This window comes from Lactuca saligna, chromosome 9 (assembly GCF_052625555.1).
Source record: "Lactuca saligna cultivar CGN05327 chromosome 9, ASM5262555v1, whole genome shotgun sequence".
Lineage (NCBI taxonomy): Eukaryota > Viridiplantae > Streptophyta > Magnoliopsida > Asterales > Asteraceae > Lactuca > Lactuca saligna.
Window position 1 is genome coordinate 67,921,987 of NC_136425.1, and position 4,229 is coordinate 67,926,215.

The 4,229-nt window shown below is 39.6% G+C and overlaps 1 pseudogene; it reads left to right on the plus strand.

The window, feature by feature from the left end:
- Positions 1-3,581: 3,581 nt before the first annotated feature.
- On the plus strand, positions 3,582-3,890 carry LOC145018055 (small ribosomal subunit protein eS27y pseudogene; annotated as a pseudogene).
- Positions 3,891-4,229: the final 339 nt, after the last annotated feature.

Here is a 4,229-nt window from a genome sequence, read left to right on the forward strand (position 1 = left end):
TATGACATTAAATTTTATGCAATGGATTGTATTTTTTGTATATGATATTTTATTTCTATTATAAGACATTAAATTCAAATTTAATTTAAAAATTAATAAATATATAAATATATTTTATTCAGAACATTTAAAATTATGATACGCAAAAATGTGTCATCTTCATTTATGACATGGCCTTTCTTGACAGGGGCTTCCTTGATACGCATTGCGTGTCATAAACACGCGTGTCGTAAGGTTACGACACACAAATGCGTGTCCTCTTCATTTATGACAGGGCCTTCCTTGATACGCATTGCGTGTCATAACTGCGCGTCGTCTCTCTTTATGATAGGGCCTTTCTTGACATGCATTTGCGCGTCGTCTGAGCGTTTTACGACGCGCAATGAGCGTCGTAAAAGACTGTTTTTCTAGTAGTGATGAAATCTGGTAGATGGATGTCAAAACCGCTTTCCTTAGTGGAAAGTTGGCTGAGGATGTTTACATGAGTCAGCGAGAGGGTTTTGTGGATGCTAAATACCCCCAATAGAGTGTGTAAGATTGAGAAATCAATCTATGGATTGAAAGAAGCTTCCCGCAGATGGAATCTTTTCTTTGATGAGAAGGTCAAAGAGTTTGCTGGCTTCTCTAAAATTGAAGATTAATCTTGTGTATATGTCAAAGCTAGTGGGAGTATAGTCACCTACCTGGTATTGTATGTTGATGACATACTACTTATAGGAAATGACATTCCAACCTTTCAGGAAGTTAAGTCCTGGCTTGGAAAGTGTTTCGCTAAGAAGGATCTAGGAGAGGCTGTTGATATTTTGGGAATAAGGGTTTTCAGAAATAGGAGTAGAAGACTAATTGGACTTAGTCAAAGTACATATTTGGATAAGGTGCTAAAGCGTTTTAGCATGGAAAACTCCAAGAAAGGAGAGTTACCTACCCAGAGTAATACCAAGCTGAGTAAGACTTAGAGTCCGAGTACCGATGCAAAGATAGCATAAATGAGTCGATTTCCATATGCTTCCACCGTTGGATCGACCATGTATGCTATGACATGTACTCGCCCTGACGTAGCTTTTTCTTTGAGCATGTTTTGTAACACCCATAAAATTCAGCCAAATTAAAACTTTTTAGAACATTTAAAACCATTAAGTCATTACAATTTGTTTTCAAAATAGTTTAATCATCAGAATATCCCCAGAATCAAATCATAAAATCATGAACTATGAAGAGCTATACGATCACGCCTTTGCCTTGTCGCGATCCTCGGATGCACCTAAAACAATAAAGTAAAACTGTAAGCTAAAAGCTTAGTGAGTTTCCCCCAAATTACCCATACTCACAATATACATATAATCATAAACACGGTATACAATGGGTCCAGTCAACCATCGGGTTGGAATACCCCAGGCCCTCAACCAGCAGGTTGGAATGCCAACGCACTGTGGGTCCAATCATCCTCGGGATGAAATACCCCAGACCCTCAACCAATAGGTTGGAATTCCCCGGTCTATTGGCCTCCGCACGAAGTACATAAACCTCAACCACCAAACCGACATGTGCATATAGAACAGATAATCACATAACGACAATATTGATCTAATAGATCCTACCACATAGCTCATCGTATCATCCTGTCTACTAGGATACCGATCTAACAATTCATACCATACATCATATAATATTATCCAAACCTCTAGGATACCGATCTAACAGATCATACTAGCATAACATAATCAGATACGTTCCAAAGGGGCGGCCTTGGTGCCTTAGACCCTTGAGTATAGTGAGGATAACTCACCTTGCAAATGCCGACTCACAGGAATAAGCTCAAACTCTTGGATCACTGTCAGGAACACCACCACCTGTAGTTATTACGAACCATACACGTAAGTCTCCAATCTTTCCAAAATTGTCCTCAAAAGTCAATGGGTCAACTCATGGTCAAAGTAAAGATCAACAGTCCATGTTGACCTTAACTCGTCGAGCACCCTCAGCTACTCGCCGAGTTTCTTCAATACTCACCCACTCGTCAAGTCACTAGAGTGACTCGTCGAGTTCCTACGGCTCGTGATCGAAGCTCTGAGGCCACTCGTCAAGGTTTCCCGCATGCAACCCAACAAGTTTATACACATGTAACAATTTGGGAAACCCTAATCGACTCACCGAGCCGCTCTATAGGCTCGCCGAGTCTAAGGCAATCTTCATCAGACTCGTCGAGTTGTTCATCCAACTCATCGAGTCCATGACCATCTTCAAATAACTCGCCGAGTCGACCATCCGACTCGTCGAGTACCTTAAATCCCTCATCTATACAGAAGTTTTTAAGTCATGCAAATGCTCCTAACTGTAGATCTAAGCTTCTAGGGCATGATTATCACCTAAAGTTGCAAACTTTACGTGCATGCAAGATGATATGACCCAAAACAAGCTAAAATGAGTGGCTTAAGGCGATGGGATAGGTCATAGCTTGGCAAATACTGAACTTTATGATAAAGAGAGGCTAAAGGAGTCCAGATCTGAGGTTGCAACCTGAGATCTTGACCCAATCACAAAGAATATATACTAGAAAAATAGCCTTTTACAACGCGCAAATAATGACACACATTGATAGAGGACGCGCATTTGCACGTGCCCTAAAAAGTAATGTCAATTTTCCAAAATTTGAAGGATAGAGGACACGCATTTGTGCGTGCCCTAGAATTAGTGCCAAACAAAACAAAATTAAAAACACGGAAGGCGCTTATTTTAAGTGTGTGTCATCTGAAAATGTTGCTTAATATTTTTTTAACTAAACGCGCGTTTTTAAAGGGGGATCTCTAAAATTCTACAATTTTGAATACCCCGCTTCTGCACTCTCTCCTCTGGATCGCAAAAAGCCATTCTTTACCTCCCCTCTCTCTAACCCTAGACACAACCACTAACCTTCGTCGGAGCTATCTTCTTCTCCCCTGCCGCCACAACAAACCACAACCTTATTCATTACCCTAAAAACCAGTCTAATTTTTCACCTCTCATAATCTCTCTCATAACACTTAGGTTTTTAGCAATGAAAAAAATCGGCCCGCTACTCCTTTGATGTGTTCTAATTTCTTACTATATCTAGGTTAAAATCAACCATTACAGCAGAGCATCTTCTCGTGTAGTGTTTAGAGGGAAAGGAAATCCCTAAAAATTTGAAACCCCACATCTTCTCATTCCCTTCGTATCCTTCTTTTCCCTAATCTTGCTTCTTGACGCCATCATCTTCTTTCTTCCCACATCGACTGTTAGCTTTATACTTACCATTCCCAATTCTTAATACCCCATTTCTATTTAGATGAAAATATTTACCCTTCAGTCTAGATGTCTACTTTTCCTCCTTAGACAATGATTACAAATAATGTTGGATGAAGCTGCTCGCCACCTGTGCATATCCCTTTGCCGCCACCTCCTCATGTCACCGACTTTCCCTATTGGCTACATATTTTGTCTAGTTAAATTGAAGGCTAAAGGTCTTGATTTATTTATTCATCTCGTGCTTCAATTTAACACTTCATGCTTGGATTCTAATTGACTCTTTTTTTTTCTTTTAGGTTTTGTTGTGTGGATCTATTCTTTGATATCCAAGACTTCTTGATTCACATACATCTCGAAACAAGATGGTTTTGCCAAACGATGTTGATCTGCTTAATCCCCCAGCTGAGTTGGCGAAGAGGAAGCATAATATCAAACGACTTGTTCAATCTCCAACTCTTTCTTCATGGATTTCAAGTGCCAGGGTTGTTTCAACATAACAACCATATTCAGCCACTCTCAAACGGTGGTTGTTTGTGGAAACTTTCAGACGGTGTTGTGCCAGCCGATTGGTGGTCGTGCAAGACTTACAGAAGGATGTTCTTTTAGAAGGAAGGGAGACTGATCCTATTGCTTACTTTTATGGCCGGATAATCAGAAGCTGCTTCGGTGCTATTACTTAAAACGTTACAAGTTGAGTCTTTTATTCAGGTTTTTCTTGTTGGACCCCAGCTATCATCTTTTAAAATTAGGGATTGTGTTTGAATCATTTCATTAGACCGTCTTCTCACTATTAAGCTTCTATTACGTACAAATTTTAAAATTTTTCTCTGAATTTTTTGTTGATGACTGGTGGTATCGGATCCAAGAATGGATTTTTAAACTTCCATGTTCATTTGTATGTTTTCATAAAGCATATTCTGCTATGTTTATCAGTTGGTTTCTTTTGCGTATCATGTCAGTTACTG